Raw genomic sequence first — 22,116 nt, forward strand, 5'->3', positions numbered from 1 at the left:
CTCTAGCTAAAATTATATTTGCAGAGGGCAAAGCTCTTCTGTGCAACTTTATAAACTGTGGAACTAAGCGAATCAGGTATTTCCTCACTGACATGCTGGGAGTTCCATATTTCAGAAGAATTTGCATGCCTTGTATGGTGTCAGTGATGAACGAACTCAGCAGAACTCCCTGTGCTGCATTTGGAAAAGAGGCAGAGCTGTAAGAAGAGTCACTGTTTAACAGGAACCTTTTTTGTGTCCCTAAGGTTTCTGATGCTAAAGGCAAAGAGAAGTGTGGTATTTAGAAGAATTTCTATGCGATCTTCTGTTCTTCAACACAAAATCCCTCATGTTCTTAATTTGAGTATTAAAGCTCATAGAAATATTTGTATTTCCTAGGCTAATATCAGACTTTCCCCCCTTGGCTAACCATTCTCACAAAGAGGCTAATTTGGGGGAGAAGCAATGAGAGAGTTCCTTCTCAGCTTGTGAAAAAAGTGTTAATTATTCCCTTGACAAGGCTTCTAACTCTTGGGAAACAGCTCTCCCTTTGATGGAACTGTTTCTGTCTGTGGCTGCTATCTGAAAGCAGCCACCTGGTTTCAGGTCAGACAAGGGGAAAGAGTTTAATTAACTTTCCCTAATACTGATTTGATTTCAAAAGACTTAAGAAGTACAAACACAGTAGTTGTGCCTATGATCTACCTGTCTCGGTCTCTCACATCCTAGACCACCCTCCCTTCCAGATGAGTTTGCTAACTTTCCACATTCTGGGTTTCAGCTGGACGTTTTTCTCCACCTGAAATTGTCTTATAACAGGTGTATAAAAATTATGAAAGAAGATACAGTTCCACATGCCTTGACACAAGACACTCACTGTGTACAGATAAACCAGTGTGGAGAAATAATAACATTAGTCAGTTAATTTAAAGTGAAACAGTTAAGAGAGATAGTGGTTTGTACATTTACTTGGACATATACTTATGCATTCAATCAATATTTGAGAATGTACTACAGTCAAGCACCATGCTAACAAGTATTGATAGAATGACAAAACACATTTGGTCCTTGCCTTCCAGAGGTTATTATCAAACACAAAGAATATTAGAGAGTATTCTTATTTTAGCCTGGAGTCCTGAGCGTTAGTATTGGCTGTTCCCTTCCATAGTTGTATGTCTCAGGTTGGTCATTCTGTGTCTCCATGCCACAGTTTCCACATCTGTAAACCAAGGGACCTGGTTATGTCCTATAATAGTCTTACACGGTTCAGTGCCCATGTGCAGATGGTTCAGTTCTGGTTCTGATAAGTTTAGTGCAGAAATTAAGAATGGGCATTTTAAAATATTCAATACAATTTGACATACTTCACTCTGTATAACAGTCTGTAGGTCATTCCACATCTCTACAAATGACCCAATTTCATTCTTTTTTTATGGCTGAGTAATACTCCATTGCATATATGTACCACATCTTCTTTATCCATTCTTCTGTCGATGGGCATTTAGGTTGCTTCCATGTCCTGGCTATTGTATGTAGTGCTGCAGTGAACATTGGGGTGCATGTGTCTTTTTGAATTATGGTTTTCTCTGGGTCTATGCCCAGTAGTGGGATTGCTGGGTCATATGGTAATTCTATTTTTAGTTTTTTTAAGGAACCTCCATACTATTCTCCATATATGTGGAATCTAGAAAAATGGCACAGATGAACCAGTTGCAAGGCAGAAATAGAGACACAGATGTAGAGAACAAATGTATGGACACCAAGGGGAGGAATGTGGGTGGTGGGATGAATTGGGAGATTGGGATTGACATATGTACACTAATATGTATGATATAGATAACTAACGAGAACCTGCTGTATAGCACAGGGAACTCCACTTCGCTGTACAGTAGAAAGGAATGCAACATTGTAAAACAACTATACCCCAATTAAATAAATAAATAAAAGTAAATAAATGCAATTTGACAGAGTAATTCTACGTATCTAAACTCTCATAAATATTGGAGGTTTGAACTGAAGTCTTTGATTATTTCAGTTTTTTACTAATTCATTTTTGCAAAAGTATCAGTTCATGGTGGATTTGAAAATATAAACTGGTCTGTCATCACAGAGAAGTGGTCATAAGAGAATTTTTATAAAGAAAGAGTTCCATGGCCAAGACTATTGGAGAGTTGAAATGTAAATTAGTGTATTAAAGACACTGAACATACTTACAGAAAACAAACCTGTAGACCTTAGCATTTCCAAGACATAGTGCCATGGGACTTTTTCTTTTCCCCCCAGTTTTGTCAGCACTGATACCCTGTGCATGCCCTCCTCACTCTTCTTGGTTTCTGACATTGCTGCCAGGCCGGTCCCCTGCACGGATGCCCTCCTCATCCTTCTCAGGCTCTGATTCTGTTTCCCACAGTCACCCTCTTCATCCCCTCACTCTCACACTGGCATCCTGCTGTGGGTCATTGAGCCCCCGCAGTAGCCCAGCACAGACCTCACTAATGGTTTCAGGAAGGGATGGGAGGTAAAGAAAGAGTCAGAGGAAAATGTATTTTTTGTTAGAGATTTCCTATTATAGTAACTTCCTTTTCTCCACAGAAAATGGTCAGTTTTTTCTCTAATTATAAATGTCTATATAAAGGTTGCTAATATATTTTCTACTTGTTGAATATCTACTTCAGTTAGTCATTGTGTGTTATTTCTAATTCTCACCACACTCTGTGAAATTAGCATTATTTTTCCTGTTATACATGTGAGGAAAAACACTCAGAGAGCTTCAGTGATTTTCTAAAAGCTAGCAAATAAAAGTATAAAATTTGAATCCAAGTCTGCTCGGCTCTTTTCACCATGCTGTGCCATCTCTATACCTCAAATCATCAAAACGCCTAAGTCAGTGTGGTTTCCTGATCGAGAACCTCTTTAAGAATCAATGGAACTCTTAAGACACATACCATAACACTCCTACTTCAGAAAGAAGGGCCCAGAATTTGGGGTTTAACTTTAGAAATTTGGCAAACTGTAACCTAAGAGACTAGCTATAAGCACACCTTAAAAAAATACAGGCAAAGTACTAAGTCCATGCAACTATGTACAAATATAGCCTCTTCCTAAGATAAGGGAAAGAACATTTTCCTTGATGTTTTCTTGCAGCCCTTTCTCACAATTGTTTCTCAAAGATAATGAAAAATCCTTTCACATCTTGTCCTGCATTTTTTTTTTTTTAAAGGGAGACTGAGCTGATTTCCTTATTTCAGTATGTGTAGCTCCTACAATGACTAGATACTAAAAGATGGCCTATTTAAAAAGAGAGCCCCATTCTGACATAGGAGAGAAATAAATGTCTGCAGATCGGGTACTTGTCACCTAGTGTGCCTGCCCAGTTAATTCAAACAATCAGCCAGAAAGCATTCGGGCTTTGCTAGTGGAGGAAAAACAGAAGGAAAAAATAAATAGGATTTTTTCATGGGTTTATTGAAATTTTATATTTTTAAACTTTTCATTCCCTTCTTCTCCTAAATGTTATGGACTTTGGGAAGTTCTTATTTGATTTTTATTCCAGTGGAAGTGAAGCAGAAAATCAAACCATACTATAATTTCTTTAAATAAATTGGCTTTTTGAAATCATTTTTCAAAATTTCTAAGGCTGCAACTCTTAAGTACGATTCTCTCTGAAGTAGAATTGCGGAGGATTTTGGTTTTCTTCTTTATACTTTTTCCGTATTTTTCGAATTTTGTATGATGAACATTTACTATTTTATTCAGAAAAAAAATTGCATGAATGTCGTAAAATAGATGTAAAAAGAATCTGATTCTATAGTTGTTTAAAGGTGCAGGAAATCCTTTAATATGCAGGTTATGCATATCGAAACTATTTATGAAATTGGACCTGACGTTCGGATTTCTTTTGGAAATTTCTCTTTTTAAAACGTGAGTGGTGGTAGCCTTTGTAGTAATGTGACCCTGCTGATCTCCTAGTTTTTCTTAGTCTCCAATTAGGACATTTTATTTAAGGTTAAAGAGGGGACATTTCCCCCTCTGAGGAAGGTGCCCTTCCTTCTGGCCTCTGATCCTCTACTGCCGGAAGTTCCTTTTCCTTGGTTGGAGCTTTGTCTCAGACAGGGATTTAGCACAAAAGGAAGTGGTGAGGGGCCAATATTTAGTGATTTTGATCAATGTAGATAGAAAGCCAGAGCAGATGACGCAGTGCAAACAGTCCCCACTCTAGGGCCAGGATTGGTCAATTCATCAGGCCTCTCCAACAGAAACTGGATCAGGGCTGCCCTAAGTGATTAAGTGATCGATCATCTATACGAAAGGACCAAGTCTTTACTGTGACCATGAACAAGCAGCATCTGCTCTTCTATAAAAGTAGGGCTCTTGCCTGTAGGGAGTCCTTTCCCATCACTTCCCTTGCCTCTGTGTGATACTGAATTGAGAAATAAACCCAGACTCTGCTTTTGCCTCTAGGCTCCCAAGAACTGTAGCTGGGAAATACAGGAGTTGCAACTAATCATATCCTGACATTTTGCTCTCTACAAATAAGTAGCCAAAGAAATAGCAGAAATGTGTTTCAGTGCTCCCTGATAATAGGAAAAGGGCTCTGAGGGATTTTAATAGAAGCAGGGACTTCATCCATATGTGAACCGTTCCAAGAAAATATATTTGAAGCAGGCAACAGCACATATGCCCTAAAAGGGCTGCTTTATTTAGATACCGCATGTCCTTTTCAAGATGGAAAAGCACTCATCTCTGGAAAGCCTTCTTGGGTAAATACAAAAAACTAAATATGTTTTGTCTCTCTCTCGTATGTATATACATTTATTTATTATATCCCTTTTAATAAGTTTTATATTCTTTTACATTTCTTCTCCATTAGATTATCAGCTACTTAAGGGCTTGAGGTTTTAATTATCCTTGTTTGATTAAGAACATTGTCCAGAAGGAAGTAGGTGTTCAAATATGTATGTTCAGTAGTAAAGTAATATTAGCTAACTTTTATTGAGATCTTACGGTGCCAGTTACTATGTCACACGGGGAATTTCTTCTAGTCTCTGTGAGATGAGTGTTATTATACAGATTGTACTGGTGGAGGAAGACACTGGGGTTGGAAATGGTTACTGTGCGAGGTCACATGTTGCCACAAAGCAGGACAGGTAGCCCCTACACAGGGGGGCTGACAGGGGAGCCTGCTCTTATCACTCTGTGATCGCTTCTGCTCACATGAAAGACAAAGAATATGCCTTGTCCACAAACTACACTTATTTTTAGGATCACTTATTGCAAGATTTCAGCCCTCTGAACTCCTTAGGAATGTTCTAGTTGAGAGGCCACATGATCAGGGAGTCAAACAGTCCTGAGGTTGAATTCTAGTTTGGTCATTCACAAGCTACAAGATATAGCTTCTCTGAATCTCGGTTTGTTTATCTTCAAAGAGGATAATAATAAACACTTTGCAAAATTATTGAGGATTAGCATTAAGGTATGATTTGGCACAAAATAGGTGTTCAGTAAATGTAGCTATCTTTTTTTTTTTCTTGTTTAGAATGAGTGGGTCTGTAAGGCCAGGGCTTCCATATTTGAATTAATCTGGAAGTGGAAACATTTCTAAAATGAATTCCATATGCCTTTGTTTTCTAAAATAGGTTATGGTATATAGAATTTCGTTTTTTTCCTTGATGGACTCAGAATCAACATTTCTGGCATCTTCAAAATAGTGATGCTTGAGCCCTAATTATTAAGTGTTTGAGTCTTTTGTCTCCCTACTAAATAATCTGAAATTGCTAGATATTGAAGGTTCATGTGTTTGCTTTTCCCCCTCATTTTATTTCAGTCAGCCTCATCTTTTTGTAGGATATCTGCTAAAGGAAGTCTCGTGTACCTTGTTCACATTTGTTACATGCTTTAACACAGGGTAACAATGACTTTTAGAATTGTATACAAAATCTGGGGTTATAGACCTGAAGCTCTCCTAAAAACAAAACAAATGTTTTAATATGTGCCAATTTGAAATATCCCTTTGAACCTCTATGAGGCTCCCCCCCACACCCCTCTTTCCTGAGGTTTTGCTGCATTCTCAGTACTTGCTTTTGTCAGATATGTGACGGTCTGTCCCCTTCTTCTCCAAGTCGATACAAGTCCGCCAGTCATTTTGATGCCCTGTGCCTTCCTTCCCCCTTCCACATTCCACATTTCCAGACTGTTACCTCCCCTATTTCTACATTTCAACATCTAAATCTGGCAACGCTAGATATCGTTCAACCAACCATTTTTTATTACTTTTTTATAAGCTGTCAAAACAGCTGAATGCTCAACAATTGGTCAGTTGCCAAAACCAGCATTAGGAATGGGGATAGAAGAAGTGATTAAACCAGCGCTGTGAATTATTCTCTCTGAGGCAGCATCTTGGAACCAGAAAATGATTACGTTCACAATGGTGCTTATAAAAACAATTCGTTGATCTTAATTTCTGTTTTTCTCCCATCTGAATCACGGGGGAGTTAACACACCGTTGCATGGATCAGCGGTGTAGGAAGCCAGATTCATCGTATGACGCCACAGGGCAAGCTTCAGCAGTTTCTTAAGCTGCTGATTAAGGATCAGGAGAGAATTTAACATCAACCAAAGTGCAGATGGGCCCCTTTAAAGGCTTTGCCACAATATGGCAGGCACGAAGCAGTAGGTCACAGAGACAACATTTGGTACAGCCATGTCTCAGGTCTCTAGTGTGGCCTTGAGGTTGGTGGATAACTTACGTTCCCTCGGCCTTTTCCAGTTTCAGGATGGCAGCTGAGGTTACCAACCAATTCACTATATCCACCCTCTTTCCAGTGTCCAGGAGCCCCCAGCAGAGTCCATAGGCATAAGTCAGTCTCTCAATATTTCATATACATCAAGTTAGGTAAAAAGGACAAAGGAGCCCTTTTTAATTCGTTTTTGTTTTAACTGACTTGACTTTTTAGATAAGTTTTAGGTTCATAGCAAACTGAAGGGAAGGTAGAGAGATTTTCCATATACTCCCTGCCCACCCACCCCACAGGCATAGCATCCTCCATTATCAACCTCCACATCAGAGTGCTACGTTTGTTACAACTGATAAACCTACATTGACACATCAGTATCACCCAAAGTCCATAGTTTACTGTTGCAAATAGGCCTTAGTAACTTAGTGATGAGGTGAGGGGTGAGGGGAAACATTCTGTAGTCCCATGATGAGGGTCAGTCTTTAAGTGAGCCTATGTTTCCAGACTTGTGAAATTCATGCACGCTTTCCAGTCCCTCCACCCGCATAGGTGGGACAGGATGGTTCATGTGGGCTGGAGTTGGGTATTTTCTTTCCCTCAGGTTAGTTAGGCTCTAATAAAGTCTCAGCAGATTAGGATCCGGTTGACTAGTTTCTCCCAAGGTTAAACTTTGTAAAGAAGGACCGAATGCTGTGGTTTATTTCAAAACGGTTCCTTTTCCTCTCCTCCTGCAGGAAGGACAGAGGGATTTTTTTTTCCCCTGACATTCACCGGGAGAACCTGGTAGTGATGGGAGAAGTAACACTCACAAAAGTGGGGACCCAGGGGCTTCCCTGGTGGCACAGTGGTTGAGAGTCCACCTGCCGATGCAGGGGACACGGGTTCGTGCCCCGGTCCGGGAAGATCCCACATGTCGTGGAGCGGCTGGGCCCGTGAGCCATGGCCGCTGAGCCTGTGCGTCCGGAGCCTATGCTCCACAACGGGAGAGGCCACAACAGTGAGAGGCCCGCGTGCCGCAAAAAAAAAAAAAAGAAAAAAAAAGTGGGGACGCCCCCCTCACCCTGTGATTGCCCCGACCTGGGTTTTTTAACTCTGAGTTGTCCTCTCTGAGCTTCCAGAAATTAGTTATAGTGCAGGTTTCCCTACCCCGGTCCTGACTCCTATGGAGGTTTCTGATCCAGTAAAGTGTGATTCTCTGAATTTGCCTGCCAGTCTCCAGTTTTAGAGGCAGCAATTTTGTCTATGACCTCTCTTCTCTTACAGATCTGAGAGAGTTGTTGACTTTTCAGCTTTTTTTTTTTTTGAAGATGTTGGAGGTAGGAGTTTATTAATTAATTAATTTATTTTTGCTGTGTTGCGTCTTTTGTTTCTGTGCGGGGGCTTTCTCTAGTTGTGGCAAGCGGGGACCCCTCTTCATCGCTGTGCGCGGGCCTCTCACTATCGCGGCCTCTCGTTGCGGAGCACAGGCTCCAGACGCGCAGGCTCAGTAGTTGTGGCTCACGGGCCTAGTTGCTCCGCGGCATGTGGGATCTTCCCGGACCGGGGCACGAACCCGTGTCCCCTGCATTGGCAGGCGGATTCTCAACCACCGCGCCACCAGGGAAGCCCAACTTTCCAGCTTTTTATTTGTTGTTAGGATGGAGTAGTGACTTGCAAGCTTCTTATGTGCTGGACTGGACACTGGCAGTCCCCTTTTTCCACTCTTTATACTTTTATTTTTGAAAATTAAATGTCAATCATAAACATCATATATACATCTTTACATATATATTCACATATTACCAAGAAATATATAATAAAGAGTAATTCTTTCTCCCATACTAGTGCTCCCAACTCTTCTCTTTGAAGGCAACTTCTGTTTGTAGTTTCTTGTGTCTCCTTCCAAAAATATTTCCTATCTACATAAGCATATATATTTTTAAAAATAATTTTAATTACACAAATAATAAACTATTTCTCTGGCGGTACTGGTGTCATAGAATGAGTTGGAAAGCATTATCTTTCTTTCTATAATCTGGAAGAGTTTGGGCAAGATTGTGCTATTCTGTAAATGTTTGGTTGAATCTACCAGTAAGATCCTCTGGAGCAGGGGTTTTCTTTGTTAGGAGATTTTCACAAATTCCTTGAATATTTCTTTAAAGAATTGAAATGATTCAATTCTTTTAATAGCTATAGGACTATTCAAATGCTCTATTTCCTCCTGTCTCTGTCTATATTGTCAAATGTAGTATCATAAGGTGTCTGAGTGTTCTCTTACTATCAGTATTATTCCTGAATTAGCTCTTTATGCCTTCTCTCTTTTTTCTTTGTCAACCTTTTTAGAAGTTTATCAACTTTATTAGTCTTTTATTTCTGTCAGTTTTTGTTTCATAGATATTGAGACTCTGTCATTATTATATCTTGCTGGCGTATTGACCTTTCATTATGAAATATCCATTTTTATTTCTAATATTACTGATTGCTTTAAAGTAAATTTATCATATCTTTATAGCTACAATAGCTTTTATTTGGTAATTTTTGTAAGTTTTTCTGTTTTTCTTTGTGTATTCTTATATTTAACTTATGTCTCTTGTAAGAAGCATATATTTGTTTTCTTTCATCCGAATTGACAGCTGTTATTTTAAAATGGAATATTTATTCCATATTTTTTGTACTTGAGTTTAAGTTTATCATCTTAATATTCATTTTCTTTTTATCCTGTCTTATAATTTCTTTCCTTCTTTCTTATAGTTTTACTTTTGATATTGTGTGTGTGTGTTTCTTTTATGGTCCTTTCTTATTTTACTAGTTATACATTCTTTTGATAATTACCATGGAGATTATGACATATGTCCATGACTTATTAAAGTTTCATGAAATTAGAAATTTAACATCTTCCAGGAAATGCAAGGATCAAAGAACAATTTAATTCCTTTCACCCAGCTACCCACCAGATTTTGTGCTATTATCACATGGATTTTAATTTATATATTAAATGTCACATGATATTATATTATTATTGTATTATATTGTAAATATTCATTTTATTTTTACCACATATTTACCCCCTTCTTTGTTCTTTTATTTGTTCTTGCAGAACTTTGTTTTCATTGTGAGTAATTTATCTTATGTTTGAAGAATACACTTTAATATTTTCTTTAGTATAAGTTTGATTATAAAAACTCTTGAGTTTCTGCTTGTTTAAAAGTTTTTTTATATTTCTTTCACTTTTAAAGGTTGTATTTGTTGATTCAGAATTCTAGGTTAGAAGGCATCATCATTCTTTGCATCAAAGATACTATTCCACTGTCTTTTGTCTTTCATTATTTCTGTTGAGAAATCGTTGTTAATCTTATCGATGCTCCTGTTCAGGAGGTACGTTTTTTGGTGTCCTGGCTGCTTTATAAAGATTTCATATGTCTTTAATTTTCAGCAGTTTTCCTATGATGCAGTTATATATACATTTTTGTTGTTATCTTCCTACTTAGAAAGCTACTTGGGGTTCATACACTTATTGAACCTGTGTATTTATACCTCTTATCAGTTTTGAAAAGTTATTAGTATCTCTTCAAATACTTACTCTGCCTTACTCTTTCTCTGTTATCTTTCTGGAGCACCAGTTGACTCTTGTGACAACTTTCCTCTGTGTACTCTATGTCTCTTAGACTCACTTCTGCATTTTCCAGATTTTGTCTCTTCATATTTCAGGCTAGATTTTTGTCAGTCCTATCTTCTATTTTATTCTCTTTTTTCTAAGTCTAATATGCTGTTAAACTCATCCTCTGAGTTCTTAATTTCAGTTTTGTATTTTTCTTAGCTATATACTATTTATTTATTACTTTAGTTTTGCTTTCTTTTTAAATTCTCCACTTATAATTTAATTCCTTGATCATATTAAGCATTGTTTTGTGTTCTTACTAAGTATGCACCTTAAAATGTCAACATCTTGATCTTTTGGGTGTCTAGTTCTAATATTAATTCCCCCTTTGATCAATTTGTGTACTTGTAAGTCTCAGTAGTTTTTGTTAAGGGCTGAAAGTTGCATGTCAAAAATTGTAGAAATAATTTAAAGTTCTGTATGATGGTATTTTCCTCCAGAAATAATATATTTCACTTCTGATAGGCAGCTAGGCTAGAGACAAGCCACATGGACCAAACCTGATTTGAGATCATTTAAAGATGTGCTTCAGTCCTTCTGAGATCTAGTCTATTTGCTGTTCATTGTGAATTGCAGAGGGCACCCCTTCAGAACCTGATTTTGAAATATGTAATATTAACCCCTGACATTTCTTCTTCTTGAGTCTTAATTTTCTTTTTTTTTTTTTCTTCTAGTTCCACAGACAAATGAAAACCGTGCTCAGCTTTTCACCTTTTCATTCAGTGCTTTTTGCGGAATCCATAGTCACCCAGCAGGTAAGTGATACATAAATACTTCTCTTAGTTTCACTATTTTTACAGGTTATGGCCTGAAAATTCTCACTTCCTTGTTAGCTCTCCAGTAACTTAAATCAGATGGTTTATATATTTTGGACAGATTCTGTAGTTTTTCTCAACTGAAAAGTTGGTCCTAATCAACCCAGTCATCCATGCTGGCAACAGAACTTAAGGTTATAAAATTTGAGGTAAAATAATAAAATGGTGGCTATGAATCCATCACCTTACTTAGAATATTACTAACGTAATTGAATCTACCTATATCCTGTGTTGTCTTGCCAGTCACCCAGAAGTAACCATTATCCTAAAGTCCTTTGTTTAAAATTTATTTTACTCTATATATTTATACCTCTAAACAATATATTGTTTGGTTTTGCTTTATAAAAGTATATACTTTCTATTGTCTTCTGAGACTTACCTTTTCCCCTGAGTATGGTGGTTCTCAGATTAACCATGTTATCATGACTAGCTGTAATTCTTTTATTCATATATATATATATATTTCAAATATATATTTTCTTTTTACTGGGCATTTATGGTTTGGATCCCTGATTTTTTTAAAAATTAAACTAGTTGCTCTGAATATTCTTGTACATGTCTCATATTGTCATAGTCAAGAGATTCTGTAAGGTATACAACTAGGAGTGGGATGTTTGTGTAAGAGCATATGCACATTTTCAACTTTTTAAGATAGTATCTGGTTATTTTTCACAGTTGATATATTATTTTACACACTCATAAACAGTTGCTTATGAGTTCTCATTGATTTTTATATTCACTAATACTTGGTATCATCAAACTTCTAATATTTTGCCAAGATATTGCATGCAAAATTGTAATCATTGTGGTCTTAATTTACATTCCTCTGATTACTAATGAGGTTCAGCAGCTATTTATGTACTGGTTTACTATTCATGTTTCCTTCTCTGTAAAATATCTGCTTTTGATGTCTGTTCTTTGCCCATTTTACTCTAAAAAATTGACTTCTAAGCATTATGTATATTTGGGATACTAGTCTTTTATTAGTTAGTTGTATTGTAAATATCGTCTTCCAAACTGTGACTTTTTCACTTGGTTTTGGTGTATTTTAATGAAAAGAAATTGTTAATATTTAGAATCAGTTGCATCCTCAAAAATAAATAGCTGGACGAAATTGTATTTCAGTAGTTGTTGCAGTAGAAAACACAAATACTTTCTTTATTAAAATACATTAATGTATTTATTTTTTAACATCTTTATTGGAGTGTAATTGCTTTACAGTGTTGTGTTAGTTTCTGCTTTATAACAAAGTGAATCAGCTATACATATACATATATCCCCATATCTCCTCCCTCTTGTGTCTCCCTCCCACCCTCCCTATCCCACCCCTCTAGGTGGTCACAAAGCACGGAGCTGATCTCCCTGTGCTATGCAGCCACTTCCCACTAGCTAATATTTAAAATAAAGGTTAATTTTTATGTTCATGTTTGTAATCAAAACAATAAAAATAATTTCACGTTTTTAATTTTTAAAAGTATTATAGGTTACTGTGGTATTACTTCTGTATTTTGAAATCAGAAATAAAATATGTGTACAATTTCAAAAATCTTTACGGACCACAAAGAGTTACATCCAGAATTTTGACATTAAGCCAGCATGTAATTGAGATGGAGTAACATCAGTATATGAAATGAAATTTTATAGTTACCTAAAAAAATTCTTGACATTATATTGTTCAAAAGTTTGGCAATTAGAGCCTAGTAGTTCTTATGGCCTAAAACCTTTGTACTTTTTGACATTTTTCTATTGAGCTTATTAGTCCAAAAGTCTTTTGTCAATTTTATCTAGTCAGAAATAAGAAACACCAAAAGAATATCTGTGTGTGTCACACTGCAGTATAATACAGTTTTAATAAGTTGTATGGCACTGCTAACAGTATGAAACAGAAATTTTCAAACTGTAAAACTTAAATCACTACTAATATTAATTGAAATTAATACTTTTGCTGCAAAAGACTCACAAAGATTTTAAGATAAATTGTGTTGATTTTAAATTTTTCTTTCAATGTGAAATTGTTCAAAGGATTTTTTTCTCTTTTATTTATTTGTAAGTTGAAACTTACTTGCCATCCTTGGGTTAGAGCAACTCCAGCCTTCTCAGCAATATGAGAGCCATCTCTTCCACCAAGAAGTCACTAGTGTATCTGTTTATGTCAAGGGTCCTCTTTTCTGGGGAGATTCAGTCTTAAATTTGGTGAGCCCTTCATGCATTCAATCAGTTATTCACTCAGAAGTATTTACTGAGAACCTGGTGCTAAGCTTCTTTTAGGCACTGAGGGTTCAGTAGTAGACCAGATAGGCAAGATCCCTGCTCTCAATAGGACTTATATTCCAGAGGAGAGAGTAAGATAAAAACAAATGCAAAACAATAAATTAGTAAGAAAATATCACATTAAGAATAAAAACATGGTGAGAGATCTGATGTAAAATAACTGGGTGGCTGTAGAAGGACATAGGCAAAAATCAGGAATAACAGCACTGCTGATAGAGGGAATAGACAGTGCATAGTCCCTGAATGATAGGCATTTGCGAAACAGAATAGCATTGATGTTGAAGCGGGAATCTATATGAGATGAAGTTACAGAAATAGGCAGGTTATGTAGATGTTTCTAGGATAAAGAATTTGGGGAATATTCTAATTGTGATCGGGAGACACTGGAGGGTATTAAATGACAGATGGCATGATGTGATTTGGGTTTTTCAAAGATCACACTGACTGCAGTGTAGTAAAAATATTGTAAGAATATAATTGTAACGGGGTGAATAATTTTAAGAATATTTTGTGGACTCACACCCATCAAACATATGCAAATTCATAATGATAATAAAAACAGAACTAAACAATAATTTAAATTTTTTTGATTGTTGTAAGTTTCCAAAGCACTGGCTCATTATCCTGAAAATGGGTAAATTAAGGGCAAAGATTTAACATACATCCCGTCTTTCCTGTGTAAGGTGGCTTTCAGGATAACAGAATAGTTGCCGATGGAATGTTCTTTACAGAGGAGTTTCAGCCAACATATGCAGGTGAAAGGACAGAATTTTTTTAAATCACCTTTTGTAACCCATACAGAAACAATGGATACAGAGAGTGGTCATCACTGTTTCCTAGAACATTAAAGCAAAAAGTTATTTGAGAATTATACAATGAATGGGCCAAACCGACATCACCTGAACCCACAGATTAATCTCATTATCACTTAAAGTGGTACAACTAGACGTTTGATACCCCTGATATGATGCAATTGGAAGTACATAGCACATCACTTATGAAGTGAAATTATTTTTGACAAAATAAGATTGGACCTAGATATAGTCAAGTCTCTAGGTCTGATAATCTAAGGAAAAATGTGGAGAGAGAAATATGTTTAGAGAACTATGAATATGCAACCAGCCAATCTAGAATGTGGGTAACACTACAGGACAAATAAGTTGGTTTCTTTAACAAATGGATGACATGAAATACAGGCGGATATTATAGGTTAAAAGAGGTACATGCAGTGTGTGGACCTTGTTTGGAGTCTTATTCAAATAGAACAACCATAAGAAGACATTTTTGACACAATCTAGGAAATGTAACAGTGGATTGGATGATGCAACAAAATTACGGGGGATTTTTGTTAGGTGTATAGTTATGTTAAAAACATAAGTCACTTTATGCTATTGATAGATACTGGGATTTTATAGTGAAATCAAATGATGTCCATGTTTTCTTTTATAGTACTTCATTGATCAAAGGAGGAGAAAGAGAAAATGATAGATGAAACAAGACTAGCAGACTGTTAATTGCTGAAACTAGATGACGTTTTTATTAGGGATTTATTATAATATTCTCCATAGTTTTGTGTGTGTTTAAAAATTACTCTAGTAATAAGTTAAAACATAAACAACAAAAGATAATATCCAATCATGGCGTAAAGGGGAGAGGCTAATGTAGTAGTTCAGACAAGGGATAGAAGTAGATAGGACTTGGGTAAAATAGTTGAGATGGGAAGAGTGGATGGATTCTGAATACATGTTGGAGATAAAGTAAGTAGGGTTTGATATTGGATTAATTTGAGGTGGGAAAAAAACTGTACCTGGAATTTTGGTTTACATAAACTGGGAGAATGGTGATACTATTCTAAATTGGTGAAAGCAGATAGAGGAACAGGTTGGACTCAAAGTCAATAGTTCTGCTTCAGTCATGTGAGGTTTAAGATTCCTGTTGGACATCCTAATGGAAATTGTAAGTAGATAGTTGGCTATTGCAATCCAATTCCAGGATTATATGAAGACTAGTGGTAAAAATTTCGAAGACGGGGCATAGCTGGTATTTAACATCATGAAAATGGTTAAGACTGTGTAGAGAAAGAGAGTGGAAATAGAAAAGAAAGGAATTCCAAGACTGAACCTGGGAAGTACCAATATTCAGAGTTCAAGCAGAAGTATTGAGTTAGCCAAGGAGTCTGAGAATAAACTTCCAGGCGAGAGTGCATCACAGAAACCAAGAAAAGAAATTTTAGGAAGGAAAAATTGATCAGTGATAACAGCTGCTGCTTAGAAGTCAAATAAGATTAAGGATAAAAAATGACCACTGGATTTGATAGTGTGAGGTCCATATTGGACATGAGAAACAGAACAGGGACTAGAAGAAAAAGCAGACTGGGAATAGAGGCAAGAGAGTGAAAGATTCCTTGTGTAATGATTACCACAATCAAGCTAATTAACATACCAGTTCACGTAGTTACCATTTTACGTGTGTATGTGGTGGGGACACTTAAGACCTACTCTCAGCAAATTTCAATTTCAATACATTATTATTAACTATAGTTATCATGCTGTACATCTAATGATCACTGGAACTTATTCATTTTTAACTGAAAGTTGTGTCTTATAACCACAACCACCTAAAACACCACAATAAACATCACCTAAAACACCTAATACACCTGAAGTATTTACAGTTTTAATTTTTCAATTATACCTCAATAAAGCTAGAAAAAAATCCAGTTTATAAGAAAGGAAATGTAATCATAGTATACCAAAGGATTCAACTGTAATAGTTACATAGCCATAGCAATTTGAAAATTAAGTAGAGGAAGTAAAGTAGTTGAATGTGTACCTCATCATCATCCATAGTGGGAAATAGTATGTAAAGAATAAAACTTAAAATCAATATAAAAGTTTTCATATGATATGTACTTAATTTCATGAAGATTGCTGCAATACCTTTTTTTTTTTTTTTTGCTGTACACGGGCCTCTCACTGTTATGGCCTCTCCCGTTGTGGAGCACAGGCTCCGGACGCGCAGGCTCAGCGGTCATGGCTCATGGGCCCAGCCGCTCCGAGGCATGTGGGATCTTCCTGGACCGGGGCACGAACCCGTGTCCCCTGCATCAGCAGGCGGACTCTCAACCACTGCGCCACCAAGGAAGCCCTGCAATACCTTTCAGGGCTTCTCCTCAAGGGATGATATCTATGAACTGCTTAATATCTGAGTTATGAAAGATTCACACTCATGACAAAGAGTTTTTTAGAGCATATAATATCTATGTAGTCATAGAAACTTCACTAGACAATATTATCATCTTAGTAGCAGCATACATTAGAAACAGATACATTTAATGGCAGCAGGAACTCACGTTTCTTGAGGTCATGGTTTCTGTCAAATGGGCTAAATTATGTAAAAAAAAAAAAAATCAACTATAATGTAGAAAACTCTTCTCGCCTGGGTTTTCATTGAGATATGGCTTGCAAATGGTACACTGTATGTTTATTGTAGATTTTGCTTCCTGCAAGAAGGATAGGTGGTCTAAAATAGGTGGTCAGGCTGATTTCCTTTATAATCTAACTCAAGTCATAGAAAAAATGTTCATTTTTCTTTTTCCTTTCAACAAAATAAAGTATGCGCATTGTTCCAAAATGCTGAACTACAAGTGAGCAAAAACAAGATAAGGCATGAAAATTCATCTGGAAACAAAACAAAACAGAGTGAAAGATTCCTTGAGGACTAGATTGTAATCACAAATCTTTACATTATGGGGAATAGAAACTTTCACCTCTTCAATCAGAGCTCTGACCCCAAAGACACTGAACTTTATTTTTATTTATTTATTATTATTTTTGTAATCAAAGTTAAAGTTAGGTTTATTGAGCTTGCTGCAGCAAAGGAGAAGGCACACTGAGGAATCATGGACACCTCAGTAGGAGGAAGTTGGGGGGGAGCTTATCACAACATTTGGGCTTGTGCCTAGAGTTTATAAGGAGGGTTTAAGAAAGCCAGGGGCCAGTTGATGACTGGTTTTTCACTTTCTGAGGTCCTTGTGGATGTTGGTGCTTATCAGAGTGTGGATTAATTCTTGTCCTGGCTCATGACACTGAACTTTAGAAAGCACAAAAACAGATGGAGGTGAAGAGTGGAGTTCAAGATCAGAGAGTCTGAAAGTACAAGAACCCTCTTGTGCCCAGGGGTTGCTCCTTTCCTCTGTTTCCTTAACACATGATTTGTTCCCATCACACCTACTGTCTCCATTGTTTAGAAGGTGAGGCTAAAAATAGGTATTTGTTGTTCTTCAAAATTGCTGGTTAGGCTCTAGTGCCAAGCTGGTTTAGACTGAATCCTTGATCATCTTATTTTATAGGCTATGTTACTTACAGAGCTCGATCTTGGGACACCCGTATCAACTTCTCAGAACATAATTTCAGCTGTTACATTCCATCATGAACCATGACTAGATGCTTACCGCAAGAAATCAATGCCTCTCATAAACGTCGTCATTACAAACTAAGAAAATAGTCCCCTAGACGTTTTTCCTTATTTGCCTAAAAAATGGAAATAAGATGTTCAGCCAGAAAAAAATAGCTTTCAAGTCTTTATTAAGAGTGGTAGGAAACATAAATCTGAGTCCCAAGGGATAAAAGCTAAACACGCTCTTTAAAGAAGTCAATATTTGGGAAATGTGTGAAGCAAGTATCTTAGCACATCTGCTCAAACAGTTTAAAATAAAAACTTTAGGAGATATACAATGAATTTTCTAGCGGTATAATTCTTCCAAACAGTGCCACTAGAGGACATTTTTTGGGGAAAAAAAGATTACATGTCATCCTTGAAATGTCCTAAGAAGTATAAGGTCTAGCTTTGTTCACTTTTCCTAAAATCGAATAATCTGCACCCTAACATCTCAGTTCTCATAAACCTAGTTTATAAATGGAACATGAGCTCTCCCCGTGTGATTTCTCTATGAAAAAGATAATCTCATTGGACTGAACTAGGGAGAAAGTGAAAGAAAAAAGAAGACACCTCAAATAGAAAATTATTTAAAGCCTTTTGTGCTACTCCTAAGTCTTTCTGGTTGATAACAACATGGCTCTTTGCAGTGGTCCTCATAAAGAAGTGGAGCTGTTTCCTTAGCCCTAGATTCTGGCTGGGTTTGCTACTTGTTTTGGTCAATAGAATGTAATGGAACCAAGCAAGTGACATTGTGTGTATACTGAGCCTTAGACACAGACAGCTTTGAAGCTTTCATTCTTGCCTTCTTGGAGTGTTGTTTCCATGTGAATGAGTCTAAGTCAGCCTGATGGAGAGGTCATGTGGAGAACTGAGGCGTCCAGCCTGAAGCTTTTACTGCAAGTCATGTTGAATGAGGCCACCTTAGACCATTCAGCCCCTATTTACTTGCTGTCCCATAGGTGAGTCCAGGCAAAACCAGTGCAAGAATCTTCCAGCTGAGCCCATTCCAGATTGCCGACTCACAGAATCATGGGAAGATAAATGATTATTGCTTTAAGCTTCTAGATTTTGAGGTGTTTGTTGCTCAGCCAAGGTTAACCAATACAGTCATCCTAAATGTTTCCCAGTGCTGCCAGTCTCTTACTGACAGATGCGTAATTAGCCAATCCAAAGGAGACATCTGTTTCACACTTAAGACCTTTCACGTGAATGCTAGAATTATTTTATTTTTAACCACCATCAGATCTCAATTAAACAAGTAATTCGGGCTTCCCTGGTGGCGCAGTGGTTGAGAGTCCGCCTGCCGATGCAGGGGACGCGAGTTCGTGCCCCGGTCCGGGAGGATCCCACGTGCCGCGGAGCGGCTGGGCCCGTGGGCCGTGGCTGCTGGGCCTGCGCGTCCGGAGCCTGTGCTCCGCGACGGGAGAGGCCACAGCAGTGAGAGGTCCGCATACCGCAAAAAAAAAAAACAAAAACAAACAAGTAATTCATTGCTGTTGTCCCTATCATCAAACTTGTTTCCCTTACACACATACACACGTACATGTGTGTATATATGTGCATGCATTTTCATCTGTGTTTAGATTACTGCATGAGAGCCATTGTTATTAGCCTTGGTATGTTGAGGAATTTTATGAAACCAGAGTAAAACCATACTTGGGAATGAGATGGTCAGACAAAATTGAGTTTAATTTCTGCTACCCTTCCCTAAATCTCTTTTCCTGTCAAAGCCTGACTTTTTTTTTTTTCTTCTCTTTGATAAGTTGTCAAAACATTTCACTAATGATAGATTTATTTGAGTTAATGGGCTTTCTCTTCCAAAAATGCAAATATCTGGGGGTGTGTGAAAGATCAGGCATTTCAAGTCTTTCTGTGAATTGGTTTAATCAGCTGCATTCCTTCGTACCCCTGTCCGAGCCAGCTGTATAGAGAACATGAGGGTTTGGGGTCGAGGTAGGAGATAGGAAATTAGGAACTTGCAGACTTTTAGAAGTAGGGTAGGCCAAGTTGGGAAATCACAGTGTCACAGTATCTTAAGGTATTATGATGGCATGGGATTCATGAAGGGCTGTAAGAGGTAGAATGTACATATAAGAGAAAGGCAGGGAGAATATATAAGGTAGAGTCTTTATTAAAATATGTCCTAGGACCAGCTCTTCCCCTGGGACTGCGAACAGACTCATCGTTAGATTCTGTTTCTGTCATATGATGCTCTGATTTCAGGGTCCAGGTTTAAATTATACCATGTATACTATTTTTTCAGACATGATGAAGGAAAATAGGCTTTTGTGGGTGAAGATGGTAGATTTGAGTTGTTACTCTGAAAATCTAACTTCTGTAGACTCGTGAGAAAGATGTGCAAGAGGGAGATTCCTGGTAATGATACTCTGTGATTAAAGCAGGACTTCATCCACAAACTCCTATTTGGAACCTCTTAGGTGGCTTTGGTCTCAAACTCTCAAATAGCGGTTGGTGATATAATTTGTCCCTTCTGTCAAAGCTTTGGCCATAAGCATGCTGAGAGTCCTCCTTTCCTTCTCTACCTTTGATCCACTCCTGAATCTTGGCTTCCAAGGCAGATCTAACTCTGATTATTTAAAAAGGAATGAGCCTTTTCTCCATAAATATTAGAACAGAGCTAGTTCAGACCTACTGTCTTTTAATACAGTCCTCTGAGACATGTTTCTGATGGGTCATCTCATTGGTGGCATAAGAGGAAATTATTCAAAAAAGGACCAAGATTAAAAAACTATAGATCAGGGTTTCCCTGGTGGCACAGTGGTTGAGAGTCTGCCTGCCGATGCAGGGGACACGGGTTCGTGCCCCGGTCCGGGAAGATCCCACATGCCGCGGAGCGGCTGGGCCCGTGAGCCATGGCCGCTGAGCCTGCGCTTCGGGAGCCTGTGCTCCGCAATGGGAGATGCCACAACAGTGAGAGGCCCACGTACCACAAAACAAAACAAAACAAACAAGCAAAAAAAAAACTATAGATCATAGAGAAAAGGCCAAGAGAGAATCCCTAAACAGTATGCTTTGCAAAAGTAGGCACATTTAGCTACTCACAGGTCATCCTACCTGGTTTATGGCTAATATATTGGTGTCTTAACTGATTTAGCATTGATTTCCTTTTTTTCTCTAATTTGTTTCTGTACAAAAATTTTAATGACCTTGGCACACTGCATTTATCATAATTTTTTGCAGTTGTACATCACCCTATACATAGGATACTGTCCTCTTCTTTCTGATGAGGAAAACAAGGCTCAGAGAGGTGGGGGAAAAGTGTCTAAATATTATCTGCCCTTCTGCATTATATGATGTTGCCACTACATAATCACCATCTCTTCCCTTCCTGTGGTATTGACCAGATCTGTTTCTAAGTTTTGTACAACGCTTCCCTAACATATTATTAAAAACAAAAGGAAAAAAACCCTAAAATTAAAAACAAACCAAAAAATCTCACACCTCTCAGGCATTTCTCCCTGCTACAGTACTTTCCTCAGACTTACCAAACCCATGTCTAAGGTAAAAGTCACTGGAATTTGAGTTTTGCTGGTCTTTGGAGAAATTCAAATTGTGATTTCACTAGATTATTCTGCCCATTTGTTCCCTAGAAATTCTTCAAAAATCCCAATTTGAAATCACTTGCTTAGAAAAAACTGGTCTGTTTATGTTTTCAAAAGCTTTATAGTCTTTCGCTATAAGATACTTAGATGTGTTTAACTGGAAAGGAAGAAAATGTGTTTGGTAACAGCCGTGTTTCGGAGAAAGCTGTGCATAGAGTATCTAAATTCAAATCATATCAGAGCAATTTAGGTTTTTTTTTTCCTTGTAGAGAAGGAAGCACCAAGAGGATCTTTGTTCAATCATCTGAACTCTGTCAGAGGACTTAAGCAATAATGATCCAAACATATGTGTATATGTTGGAAAGTAAGAGAATATCTGTCTCACAGTGCCTAGGACCAGGGGAATATACCAATTAAGATTATATGGGCATCTTCTACATTAGTTGGGTAGGATTATCAACTTGGAATATAAGACTACAACTGAAAGTATCTAACCCCAAATTAACTGTGAAATATGGGATCAAGTTCTACAAAAATAGAGGCAAAAGTTAAAATCAAATTTAGCTTGTGTCCAAGGGAAAAACTAAAAATAAATTGAAACCTCCACATTGCAATAAACCAGAAGCAGAAAATCAGGCATAGAGCACATTTTTAAAACTAGTAAGAGGTCACAGGCA

The sequence above is a fragment of the Neophocaena asiaeorientalis genome, unplaced genomic scaffold (genome assembly GCF_003031525.2).
Source record: "Neophocaena asiaeorientalis asiaeorientalis breed wild unplaced genomic scaffold, Neophocaena_asiaeorientalis_V1.1 scaffold597, whole genome shotgun sequence".
NCBI classification, from domain to species: domain Eukaryota; kingdom Metazoa; phylum Chordata; class Mammalia; order Artiodactyla; family Phocoenidae; genus Neophocaena; species Neophocaena asiaeorientalis.